General features: G+C 44.7%; 1 long non-coding RNA gene across 1 annotated transcript in view; it reads right to left on the reverse strand.

Moving 5' to 3' along the window:
- The window catches only part of LOC129701441 (uncharacterized), a 38727-nt gene extending 32271 nt beyond the window's left edge, over positions 1-6456 (reverse strand). Inside the window, exon 1 of the long non-coding RNA XR_008724200.1 lies at positions 6167-6456. This is a non-coding gene — a long non-coding RNA (uncharacterized LOC129701441). The remainder of the gene's footprint in view (positions 1-6166) is intronic.
- Positions 6457-14339: the final 7883 nt, after the last annotated feature.

Here is a 14339-nt window from a genome sequence, read left to right on the forward strand (position 1 = left end):
CATCTAAACACCTATCAATCCTTGCCTTGAATATACTCAGCAACTGATCCTCCTCAGCCCTGTCAGGGAAAGAACGCTCCTGAATGAAATGTCTTCTCATTTTAGTTCTTAATAGCCAACCACGGGGTCACAACCTGTTGTTCTAGGGATCCCCAAGAGGGGAATCATCAACACTGCCTCTACTCTGTCAAGCCTGGTAAGAATGTTGTACATTTGAATGAGATCATCTAAAGCCATAAAAGTGAGCTGAGATTGAGTGCAGTTAAAGTGTGTTCATGTGACAGAGGCACCACCCCAGGAACAGTCTTGTAGAGATCAGAGACTTTCACACAGTTTGGAGAGGACATCAAGGTTTGGGATCCAGAGACGCGAGTGGAAAGTGCAAGGACACATCAGCAGAGTTAAGATGGAAGACCATTCCTGGCAAATATAAACAGAGTAGGAATCTGCAAGGGACCACAGTGACCAACCCAGGTGGAATCAGGCCTGCTTCCGTGTTTGAGACCAGGGCCATTCATGTACAATAAACTCACAAATTAGGAATAGGAGTAAGATACAAGATGCAAGATACATTTAATTGTCATTTGGACCCCTTGAGGTCCAAACGAAATGCCGTTTCTGCAGCCATACATTACAAACAAATAGACCCAAGACACAACATAATTTACATAAACATCCATCACATTGCTGTGATGGAAGGCCAATTAAACTTATCTCTACACTGCACTCCCCCCCCCCCCCCCCCCCCCCCCCCCCCCCCCCCCCCCCCCCCCCCCCCCCCCCCCCCCCCCCCCCCGATGTCAGAGTCAAAGTCAAAGCACCCGGCTGGTGATGGCGATTGTCCCGCAGCTATTGAAGCCACGCCGGGTGGTGCAAGGTCGCACACCGGGTTCTTGATGTTAGAGCCCCCGACGTGCGCTCGCAGAGTCCCGCAGCCATTCCAAGCCGCGCGGGGCAGTGACGTAGGCCCCGCTCCAGGAGCTCTTCAACCCCGCAACTCGGGCGGGGGAAGTCGCCGTTGCGAGAGCCCTGAAAAGCGGTCTCCCTCCAGGGACCCGCGGGCTCTCGGTGCCGCCGTCCACAGACCTGCCGTTGAAGCCTCCGACTCTCCGGTCGGGCCGCAGCAGCAGCAGCAGCAGCGCTCCTCCACCGCTCTACCTGCTCCGGACTCGGCCAGCCCCGCGACCGTGAGGTGAGTCGTCGGCACCAGAGTCCCCGGTCTCTTCCTGTTGGAGGCCGCTCCTCGTTGCAGCCCCAACGATAATGGAAACCCGACGAGAAAAGGTCGGGTCTCCCGTGCAGGGAGAGATTTAAAAAGTTTCCCCCCCCCCCCCTCCCACCCCCACACACCCCAACAAAAAAAATAACAAAAACTACATAAAAACATAGACAGAAAATAATAAAATGCGGACAGACTGCAGAGGCCGCTGCTGACCAGAGTCGCGCCGCCCACAGAGTAAGGGTCTGGACGCTCGTTGCTCCACATGTTTGAGAGGTCATGGCTAATTTAAAGTGTAGGAAGGAACTGCAGATGCTGGTTTAAATCGAAGATAGGCACAAAATGCTGGAGTAACTCAGCGGGACAGGCAGCATCTCTGGACAGAAGGAATGGGTAATGTTTCGGGTCGAGACAAATCTGAAGAAGGGTCTTGACCCAAAATGTCACCCATTCGTTCTCTCCAGAGAATATGGCTGATTTAATTACATCCTTACCTCTGTATTCCTATTTATCACAAGAAACCTTACCTATGTGTCGTCCACAACCCCTCCCCCCCCCCCCCCCCCCCCCCCCCCCCCCCCACACCCCCCTCCCCCATCTTTTTCATCAAGGATAGTGGAAACCCATTTGCTGAATACTTTTTCCAGCTTCTAAAGTATTTAGTAAAATAAGTTTCCCTATTCTTTGAAAGAGAATTCCAAAAGCTCACATCCATCTAAAGGGGAAATGTTCTCCTCCTCCCCATCTTAATTAGGCAACTCCTTACTTTTAAGCCATGACTGTTAATTTTTGGTTCTCCCATTAAATAAAATGCTCTCGCACATCCACCCAATCCAAGATATTTCTTGCTTCAATACTTGCAAACTCACGTCAACAAGCCAGGCTTGTCCAACCTTTACTAAGACAACCCCACTAATTCCCAGCAGAGATCTATAAACCCTCTCTTTAGTGATTTGATTATGTGCCAAGCAGCATCCACACCAGTGTTGCCTTTCATCTGCTATTGCTGCAAATCTCCAGTGCCTCCCTGCATGAAAAAAAATTGCAGATGCTCAAATCAGAATGTTAGAAATACTGTTTGAGTGTTTGTCTTTTTCCTTCAGATTTCCGCACATGGATTACACCCAAGTGAAATATTAAAAAAATTATGCTGCTGATTAACATTATATAAATACACACACAATACTCGACGATAAACAGCATTGGAGTTTCCAATAACATTTCATAGCATAGTGTGACTATAAATGTCACGATACTTATTACTGAAGCAGAAACAAAGAACTGAAGTTGCTGGTTAATACACAAAATGACACTAAGTACTGGATTAACTCAATGGGTCAGGCAGCACCTGTGCAGACATGGAAAGGTGACGTGCCAGGTCGAGACCTACCCATGTTCTCTAGAGGTGCTGCCCGACTCGCTGAATTGCTCTGGCTCTTTGTGTTATTACTCAAGCAATCCGTTTTAGCGTTGTGTTGAGGGAACATTAACCATGCATTCTTGAAAATGTATTGTGGGTTCGTTAATCTCCATCTCCACACAGGAGAAACATAAACAGGAGCAGGATTAGGCCACCAGGCCCCATAACCCTTCCAAGATGGCACCCAACCCAAGTGACTATTTGCGAGCTAGCCACAGAAGCAGATCTGCAATCACATATTACAATCGCTCCACATTTTTACATCTCTACTCATACAGCAACATTCCTTACTTTAACTATGATCTTCTTAAACTCCTCTCAGGTCTGTCATTTGTGATCCTCGGATTATCTTTGATCAGACTTTGCTGGCTTTACCTTGCACTGAATGTTATTCCCTCATCATGTGTCTATACACTGTAATGGCTCGATTGTAATCATGTATTGTCTTTCTGCTGACTGGATAGCACGCAACAAAAGCTTTTCACTGTACCTCAGTACATGTGACAATAAACTAAACTAAACTGAAGCCTGCCCCGCCACTCACGGCTGGTCTATTCTGGCCTCAACGTGTCTTCTGTGTCAGTTCCTTCTAGGTTTTTTTGAAAAATCAGGGCTTGAGAGCTATCTACATCACCCTTAAATACATCTAGTGACCTAGGCCTAATCTGATCTAGTCTGATCCAGAAAACAGACAAGGCTGGGGTTTAACAGGACACCTGAAATGGGGCTTTCTGACTGTGCAGCACTCCCTGGGTCTTGCACTATTTACAGTGCCCTCCATAATGTTTGGGACAAAGACCCATCATTTATTTATTTGTCTCTGTACTCCACAATTTGAGATTTGCAATATTTTTAAAAAATCACATGTGGTTAAAGTGCACATTGTCAGATTTTAATAAAGGCAATTTTTATACATTTTGGTTTCACCATGTAGAAATTACAGCAGTGTTTATACATAGTCCCCCCCCCCCCCCCCCCCCCCCCCATTTCAGGGCACCATAATGTTTGGGACACAGCAACGTCATGTAAATGAAAGTAGTCATGTTTAATATTTTGTTGAATATCCTTTGCATGCAATGACTGCTTGAAGTCTGTGATTCATGGACATCACCAGTTGCTGGGTGTCTTCTCTGGTGATGCTCTGCCAGGCCTGTATTGCAGCCATCTTTAGCTTATGCTTATTTTGGGGTCTAGTCCCCTTCAGTTTTCTCCAGCATATAAAAGGCATGCTCAATTGGGTTCAGATCGGGCGATTGACTTGACCACTCAAGAATTGACCATTTTTTAGCTTTGAAAACCTCCTTTGTTGCTTTTAGCAGTATGTTTGGGATCATTGTCTTGCTGTATAATGAACCACCGGCCAATGAGTTTTGAGGCATTTGTTTGAATTTGAGCAGATAGGATATGTCTATACACTTCAGAATTCATTATGTTACCACCATCAGCAATTGTATCATCAATGAAGATAAGTGAGCCAGTACCTTCAACAGCCATACATACCCAGGCCACAGCAACCCCACCACCGTGTTTCACAGATGAGGTGGTGTGCTTTGGATCTTGGGCAGTTCCTTTTCTCCTCCACACTTTGCTCTTGCCATCACTCTGATATAAGTTCATCTTCATCTCATCTGTCCACAAGACCTTTTTTCTAGAACTGTGGCTGCTCTTTTAAGTACTCCTTGGCAAACTGTAACCTGGCCATCCTATATTTGCAGCTAACCAGTGGTTTGCGTCTTGCAGTGTAGCCTCTGTATTTCTGTTCATGAAGTCTTCTGCGGACAGTGGTCATTGACAAATCAACACCTGACTGACTCCATGTTGAAAAAAGCAATTTGTTTCCTCATGTTGAGGAAAAAGGTGCTGCAATACAAAAAAACACACCAAAGATAAAAAAAGACTGGATGATTCAATTTAATAGTCATTGTGAGAGCTATACAGAGACACCGAAATGCATTTAGCATCTCCCTTGAAAGGGGCACAATAAAACACGCGCCTGAGCAATTACAGACATTGTTACACACAGGCAGCTATGTGTGAAAACATTATCTTGCCCAAGGAAAACCACAACGACAGTATGCACTCCAAGCGGGATTTACGCTACCTTCCGGTCGCCAGCCGAAACAGCCCATTGTGCTAATTACAGACCTGTGAAGCTATGTGTCCCAAACATTATGGTGCCCTGAAATGGGGTGGTGGGGGGGACTACGTATAAACACAGCTGTAAAATCTGACAATCTGCACTTTAACCACATGTGATTTTTTTTTTCTATTACAAATCTCAAATTGTGGAGTCCGGAGGCGAATAAATAAAGGATGGGGTCCCTTATGGAGGGCTGAGACTCTGGCATTGATATTGAATGCACACATTTCTGATTCAGAGCTGAGAATGCTGCTACTGAGGTTTGACTCACTCATACGTGCCCTCTCCCTGGTTGATAGAGGATAGACGGAGAAGTGATTTGAACAGATTTTAACCTCCTTTAATCTGAAGCATTTGCAACATTTCGAACTCGGCTTCTTCATGACTCAGAATGCAATCTGTCCGTCTGGCAGTCAGGGTGGCGCAGCGGTAGTTGCTGCCTTACAGCAAAGACCCGGGTTCGATTCCGACTCCGGGTGCTGTCTGTATGGAGTTTGCACGTCCTCCCCGTGATATGCGTGGGTTTTCTCCAAGATCTTCGGTTTTCTCCCACACTCAAAAGACGTACAGGTTTGTAGGTTAATTGGCTTGATAAATGTAAAAAATATCCAGTATAAAATTGTCCAGTGCTGAGTGATGGTCTACCTCTACCTAAAGCTTTTCAGCGAACTACATCAAGATCTGCATTAGCTGCACCGTAACTATCCTCTGCTGTAAGCGATGCTCATCTCGGAGATGAGGGGTCAGTTTTCGATCATGAAGAAGGCAGAAAAGAAACCGTAGCTCCTGCCCGGTATCTTTTACACAAAATCTTTTTTTCACTTGCAACATTTCTCCGAGTTAGAAATCTGCATGATTAAAATTAAAATGCAGCAAACTCGTTCCATTTTACCCCCAATCTTCCCAATCTTTGCCTCCAAAGGGAAGCGAGATATTTGGATTTATTATAGTTTGCATGCTCATGCTAATACAATAGCAGGGTGCTTCCTACACAAGACCATCTCAACCAAGTCACATTGATAAACGATAATATTGCCCGGACACAAGAAAGATATTCATTTTTACTCCTAACACCCGTTAATATCGCAAATGCCATTCCAAGAACTAAGCGGCGCAAGGTCCACAACAGGTGCTGGGACCTCTCGTTATTTCAAAGTCTCTACTTCAAATAATGATAGGAATAAGAAACTTAAATCGTTTTTTTTTTTCACGCTAGTGTACGCGATCATATAAGCAAAGGATGTCCATTATCGGCAGAAACCGATAATGTGTGGTTCAATAGTTTTTAGTTGCCAGTAACCGATTCACGTGCCCGCACCTTCAATAAAGCCATTTCACTCTATACAATTAAATATCCGCGTTGTCTTTCATCAACAATGCTGCTCACCTTTCTGGACTAAGCTTAAGAGAGTTCAGGGCAGAGCGAGCCGTTTACAGGTTTCCAACCTCCATCCTTCCACAAGACACTCTCACAAGTTTCATTCATTACCTCTGAGCATTTTCGCCCCTTCAACGGCTGCCTGCGTTGGTGACGGGTGGGTCACGCGAATTGGCGAGCAGCCTATCAAACCCTGGCCACAGACAGAAGATGTCTCGGATGGAGCGGAGAGCGCTACATGGTGCACAGTCCTGTCTTTCAGCAGAGCTGTGTGCGTCTTATTGCTGCGAGGGATTTTGCTGAGACTAGGCTTTACTAGCTGCATGTCTGGGCCACTGCAATACGTTGTGATTCCTCGCGGCAGACTTTGATAAATTCATGCTGAAAACCTTGATTTGTTCAGAGCCCCGTTGCTTAGAATTAATTCAAACGACGCTACTCAAACAATGTTAGCACCAAGCAATCACCGCCCACTTTTGTTGGTGTACAATCTTCTGTCAAATTTGATGTTTTTTTTACATCGCAACTAAGCTAAAAAAAATGACTGTTGTAGCCCGAGTTCTTCGACACCAATATTTTACTGTTATCTCAATTCACCAGCTGCTTACTGTTTGCTCACTGGCCCTGAAGAAATGTGATTGACCCAGAACTGCCTTTTCATATTTGGGATACTTACATGTTGACAACTTGGGTCGGTAGGTTAATTGACTTCTGTAGACAGTCCCGAGTGTGTTTATGAATAATAGATCCTGGGGGGTAGTTTAATGTGCGCGAAAAACTGGAGTGTTTTCGCCAGAACGTTGGAGGTTGAGAGGAAAACTAGCAACCTCTGCATTCCCCCTCTCTCCATCCCTTCCCCACCCTAATCGCCCTGCTAGCTTCACTGATGGTATCTCTTCCTGACCACCTCTTCAACAGCCAGCAATGGACCATTGTGGGCTCCACCTTTCCTTGGTCATCAGTGCCGGCTCTAATTTGATCTGTACCTTTTTATACAGTTTCCCTTTCCCCTGACACTCGGTCTGAAGAAGGGTCTTGATCCACAACATCACCTATTCCTTTTCTCCAGGGATGCTGCCTGACCCGCTGAGTTGCTCCAGCATTTTGTGTCTATCTTTTAGAAATAGATAAACGTATGAGAGGCATAGATAGGGTAGAGAGTCAGAATAATTTCCTCTAGGTGGAAATGTCAAGCAATAGGAGGTGAGAGGGCGGAGGGTGCAAAGTTATGCAGGGATGGTAGTTATTTCCACACAGTGGTGGGTACTTGGAGTGCACTGCCAGGGTTGGTGGTGGAGACAAATACGATAGTGGAATTTAAGAGATTTTTAGATCGGCACAGGCATATACAGGGAGTGGTGGGATGTGGATCATGTGGAAACAAGGAACTGCAAATGCTAGTTTACCAAGGAAAGATACAAAATGTTGGAGTGACTCAGCAGGTTAGGCAGCATCCCTGGAGGACTCAGATAGACGATGTTTCAGGTCGGGACTCTTCTTCAGAATCTAAATGGAGCATGTGCAGGCAGAGGAGATTAGTTTAACTTGGCAATATATTTGGCATGAAGATTCAGATGGACATTGTGAAGAACATTATGGGGCGAAGGGCCTGTTCCTGTGCTATGTTCTGTGTTCTATAATACAATGGGATTAGTATAGGAACAGTGTAAATAGGTGTAGGAAGAAACTGCAGATGCTGGTTTACACTGAAGATAGACACAGTAGACAATAGACAATAGGTGCAGGAGTAGGCCATTCGGCCCCTCGAGTCAGCACCACCATTCATTGTGATCATGGCTGATCATCCACAATCAATACCCCTTTCCTGCATTCTCCCTATATCCCTTGTCTCCACTATCTTTAAGAGCTCTGTCTAGCTCTCTCTTGAAAGCATCGAGAACCAGCCTCCACTGCCCATTGAGACAGAGAATTCCACAGACTCACAACTGTGTGAAAAAGCTTTTCCTCTTCTACTTTCCAAATGGCTTACCCCATATTCTGGACGCTGGAGTAACTGAGCGGGACAGGCAGCATCTTTGGAGAGAAGGAATGGGTGACATTTCAAGACCCTTCTTCAGACTCCAGAGTCTGAATAGCCATCTGAAGTCCGTTGCACTTTTTAAATATCTGCACCTTCACTGTAACTGTGATACTTTAATGCTGGTTTACAAGGAACTGCAGATGCTGGTTTACAAAAAGAGGCACAGTGCTGGAATAATCCAACAGGTCAAGCATTATCACTGGAGTGCATGGATAAGTGACATTCAAGTTAGGACTTTTCTGCAGAATCTGAATTTGGGTCTCATATTGAATTGTCACCTATCTATGCTCTCCAGGGATGCTGCCTGACCCACTAAGTTACTCCAGCACATTGGATCTTTTTTTGCTATTATGCGGCAATGGTATATTCTACACTTTGGAGTTTTTCACTTTGCACTATGTGTTGTACATGGATTTGGTTTGATTAAACTGGCATATACTATGTTTAAGAGGGAACTGCAGATGCTGGAGAATCGAAGGTTACACAAAAAAGCTGGAGAAACTCAGCGGGTGCAGCAGCATCTATGATGCTGCTGCACCCGCTGAGTTTCTCCAGCTTTTTTGTGTAACCTGGCATATACTATGATTTGACTCGATAACACACATGAAACGTTTTACTGTATCTTGGTACACTTGACAACAATAAACCAATAGGAAATTGTGAACTCTTTGCTTTGCCTACTTTAGCATTTGGAAACCAACAGTTCTAAACCCACCACCAAGCACATGTTCTACCAAGCTGCAGTTATCCTTGCACTTGGGTATGTTTCAGACACAGGCAACCTTCACCAGATGTCTCAGATCCAGGGGCTGCCACTTAAAAATCTTCCAGATCTATCAGTAGTATTCTGTAGGACAGCAACCGCACATTGAGACTATGACCATATTCTGTGGTTGCCGTAAATGGCCCAGATTATATAAAAACCTGTCTCCCATAACACTGCTGTACTCCAAGGTCCACCTCAGAAGAGACAGAGCTCGGAATTTATATGGCATCAACTTATAACATCCTCCATTACAACCCTTACGTGCTAATGGTGAAAATTCTAATGACTGGCTGATTTTTTTTTGGCCACAGTTAAAATCTGAATCCATCCTGCAGAATACAGTATATCATTATTTTAGATAATATTATCTTTGCTCTTTTGTTTCTTTAACCAAATACTGGGGACATGGTGGATTGTCACCTGGTCGTAGTGGAGAAACTTGTGTGGACCTGAGATCCTGAGAGCGATGCTGTCTGGTCCTATGCTCGTGGTAGGGCCACCCATGGCGGTAAGGTCAAGGGGGAGGTCTCTGACAAAGAGCAACCCAACCAAGACCTCAACAGTGGAACAGGCGGAGGACGATGGTTGACATTAGTGGAGCGTCACAACGGCTGGGAAGTCAGATGAAGGCTGCAGCAGAAAAGGGTCCCCAGTCCTCTTGGACTCCATGCGACTGGATCTTGACCTAGATATGTCAAGGATGGCTGTTTATGCACCAGTCTCCCCACGTTAAACAAAGTTACGTACAGGCATCCTCCACATAGGGAATAGCACCCTGGAGACACCCATGGTCAGCCATGACTGAAGGGGGCCTAAGAAAAGAAGGTAGAGAGCCTCTTATCCCATAGAATAGAATAGAATAGAATAGAATAGAATAGAATAGTTTCTTTATTGTCATTGTAACATGAACCATGTACAACAAAATTTAAAATGTCAGCCAGTCAGTGCAGCATTCAAACATTTCTAAACGCTAACGATACATACAAGGTAAAATATTAAAGATAAACAACTAAATAAATATCACGGACAAAGCACGCATAAACACCCAACCCTCCATCCTTCTGTCGATTCCACAGTTACCACAGTCCCTTAGTCTGTATCGCCCCTGCGTTCCTTGGCGGCTACATTTAGTGCTTTTATAGCAGTGGGGTAAAAACTGTATTTTAGTCTATTTGTCCTTGTCCTTGTAGATCTGTACCGTCTGCCTGATGGCAACAGTTCAAACAGGGAGTGTCCGGGGTGGGAAATGTCCTTTATGATAATCTGGGATTTTTTGGTGCAGCGGGAACTGTGTAAGTCCTCCAAGGTAAGGAGAGGGCAGCCGACAATCCTCTGGGCGTTGTTAATGGCCCTCTGGAGCGCTTTCCTCTGAGCCGCTGTGCAGCTGGTGTACCACACGCATACACAGTATGTTAGTATGCTCTCAATGGAGCACCGATAAAAGGACAGCAGCAGTCTCTGAGTGATGTTATTCTTCCTGAGCACCCTCAGGAAGTGCAGTCTATGCTGGACCTTTTTCAGCAGCACAGTGGTGTTCACGCTCCACGTCAGGTCCTCCTCAATATGGATTCCCAGGAAGCGGAAATCCGCCACCCTCTCTACACAGTCCCCTCTGATAGTCAATGGTACCATGTCCGTTTTGTTCTTCCTGAAGTCTATTATTACTTCCTTTGTCTTTAAGGTGTTGAGGAGCAGGTTATTTTCTTCACACCACACTGTCAGCTGCTCCACCTCATCCCAGTAGGCGTACTCGTCCCCCCCGGAGATGAGTCCCACCACCATAGTGTCATCCGCAAATTTGACAATGGTGTGTGGACATCCTCAAATACATCCTATCAAAATACAGAGAGCTTATTCATAATATGGTTGGTAGCAGAAGGCAGTAAAGAAACAATTATATATTAAATGAAGGGGTAAAGGGGAAATTTTATTTTTGTTGGCTCCTAAGATGCGCAGAGTCATTTAATTTTCATATATATGGTCTTTCAGAAAGTTATCGATGAGAGAAGCTTATGGAATTTGGGCAAACATCTAATGAAAATTCTCTCACGGTTTACTCTCTGATGAATGCTCATTTAAAACTGAAACTCTGAATCCTTGGTATACTGTCAATCCCTGGAGGGATCATTAACAGGCCACCTCCTTGCAACAGGACCATTAGTTGAGATTTTCCTGTGCTGCAGAGGAGGCCATGATAGCTGAGATGAAATGGAAAAGAGAAGTTCTCCATCCTAAGAGAGCCTGGTCGCAGCCCGAGACATATTTCAGAAGCAGGAGACAGCTGTGCGGACCAGGGAATGCAAGGAACACTGCCAAGGGAAAATACTGTGTCATCAAAAGGTCAAAAATCAATTAATACAGCTTTAACTTTAAAGTGGTATCAATTGCACAACAAACCTCACACACTATTGCAAGTACCACTCTCCTATCCCTCACCAACCTATAGTATCGATCAGTCATAACCTGCAGTTCACCTTCAAGTGTCCAACCACAATCTCGGCAGCTCACCATTTTTCTTAGCCTCATTCACAGACATGGCCTACTTCTGCTTCTCAATCCATTGTTGCGAACTTTGGGGAATGACAGTCCCAACAAATTCTCAACATGCAATGATTATTGAAAAGCAGGGCTACCAGAACTCATGGAACAGCTTCCAGCTGCACTCTCCACTGGGACATGCTGAACACTAACACAAAATTGCCCAATGAATAATTTAACCTAAATGTCAAGAACGTAATGAAATAATCATGGGCAATTCTAATGGCTTGGAATTTTAGTACCTTTTGTTTGGCTGGGTCCTAGTGCCAATAAATATTCCACCTGCTCAGCAACTGCATTACAATTGTGACTGAATGTACAGGATAATCTGAGACATCTTGGGGTCCATGTCCACACCTCCCTATAAGTGGTAACACAAGTAGACAGAGTGGTAAAGAAGGCATATGATATACTTGCCTTTGTATAAGACTCTGGAAGTCATATTGAGCTCATATTGTGTGCAGTGCTGGTTGTCCCATTACAGGAAGGTTGTGGAGGCTTTGGAGAGAGTGCAGAAGAGGTTTACCGGGATACTACATGGAATAGAGTGTATTAGCTATAAGGAGAGTTTGGACAAACTTGGATTGTTTTTTCTGAAACATTAGAGAATGAGGGGAGACCTGATAGAAGTATAAGAAATTATGAGATGCAATGTACTATTCTTTTTTCCAGGTCCGAATGTAAGTCTGCAGGGAATGGAGGGACGTGGATCACGATTACTTTATAACTTGTTCAACATCTTGTACGGCACCTACATTGTGGCCGAAAGGGCCTGTTCCAGTCCTGTACTGTCTATATTCTTTCTATAGAGAGTGCAAGCTGCCATTGGAAGTGCTCACAGGATTAACACTCTGGGCAAGTAGAAGGGAAAGTTCTCCAATGGGTGGCACAGTGGCATAGTAGATAGTGCTACTGTTTTAAATTGTTTTTAATCTAGAGATAAAGCATGGCCCTTCAGCCCTCACTCACCAATGATCACCCACACACTAGTTCTATCCTACACACTAGGGACAATTTATAGAAGCCAATTAAGCTACAAACCTGCACGTCTTTGGAATGTGGGAGGAAACTGGAGCATCCGGAGGAAACCCATGGGAGAAACACAGGGAGAACATACAGAATCCACACAGAGAGCACCCATGGTCAGGATTGAACCTGGGCGTACAGTGCTGCAAGGCAACAACTCTACCATTGCACTCTCTGCCACCCTGTTGCACTGCTCCAGATCCTGATCTCTGGTGCTGTCAGTGAGGAGTTTGCACATTATTTCTGTGAACGTGTGGGCTTCCCCCGGTGTGCTCCGGTTTCCAGTTTTATCCCAAAGACTGCCAGCAGCTGGGCGGATTGTCTACTCAAAATGATCCCACGTATAGCTGGATGGAAGGAGAATCAGTTGATGGGCATGTGAATGAGAATGGATGACAAGGAAATAAGAGGCAGTAAAATGAACTAATGAGAATTGTTTTGAAACCAGCACAGACGTCATGGGCCGAATGGCCTCATTCTGTAATCTTAGAAAATATGACAATAATATATGATAAACTAGTCCAATCAACTGAAGGTAGGTGGTATGCAAGAATAGTGCACCAACACACACAGTTGATGGGAGGCAATATTGAAAAGGTCGCCAGATGTTGGCACTGTGGAAATTGCATGGATGTTATTGAGTTAGGAAGGATCCTTATATAAACAGACAGACCCACCATGAAGAGCTGAAGGTTCCATGGAGGTCTTAGCCCAGAAAGAATAAATATATGTCCATGTTTTGAAGCTGTCCTGTGTCAAGGAGTGCCCACTTCATGTCTTGGCACCATGATATACTGAGGTTCAACTTGCAAGGCTAAGGAGAAAGATGGAGACTAATTGGACAGCTTGTGTCAGTGACACATCCACCCTGAGAGCCTTTTTTTTAATAGACTATCCACATCAATGTGTGCACTGATCATGATTCCATGAAGTCAAGAGCAGTAATCCACACACCAGAGCTGATTCCATCTCACTGTCAAGCATCCAAATCTAATTCTCCACTGCTACAGTTATCATGGAATTAAATTTCATTGGTGATATTTTCTGTTTTGGCTCCTGGTACTTTCTCCTGTGACAGCATGAATCCATGGCTCTAGTCTCTAACCCCAATAAGTTCATAAGTGACAGGAGCAGAATTAAGCCATTCGGACCATCTGGTCAACTCCACCATCAATAATGGGTGATCTACGTATCTTTCCCTCTCAGCACCATTCTTCTGTCTTCTCACTAGAACATCTGACAACTGTACGAATCAAGAATCTATCTATCTCTGCCTTAAAAATATCCATTGACTTGGCCTCCATAACTTTCTGAAGCAATGAATTCCACAGATTCACCATTCTCTGACTAAAGAAATTCCTCCTCATCACTTTTCTAAACGAACATCCTTTTATTCTGAGGCTATTGCCTCTGGTTCTAGACTCTCCTACTAGTGAAAACATCCTCTCCACATCCACTCTATCCAGGCCTTTCATTATTTGGTAAGTTGCAATGAGGTTCCCCCTCTTCCTTCTGAACTCCAGCGAGTAGAGGCCCAGTGCAGTCAAACGCTCTGCAGCGCATCATCTGTTCTTGGTTCTTGATTACTTGGTTACTTGGTCCTCCAAAATATTCCAACTGGAATTTAAACTGGAGGTGGTGAAGGGAGGGATTAAGCCAGAAAGGGTTGTTGGGAAGAAAGTGCTACTTTAAATTTAGTTGCATCTGGTTGGGTAACTATAGTTGGGTGGAGATTATTCCATGCTTTAATTGTGCGGGGGAAGAACGAATTGCTGTACACATATGTCTTTGTAGCTGGGATCACAAATTGG

Source organism: Leucoraja erinacea, chromosome 11 (assembly GCF_028641065.1).
Source record: "Leucoraja erinacea ecotype New England chromosome 11, Leri_hhj_1, whole genome shotgun sequence".
In the NCBI taxonomy this organism is placed as follows: domain Eukaryota; kingdom Metazoa; phylum Chordata; class Chondrichthyes; order Rajiformes; family Rajidae; genus Leucoraja; species Leucoraja erinaceus.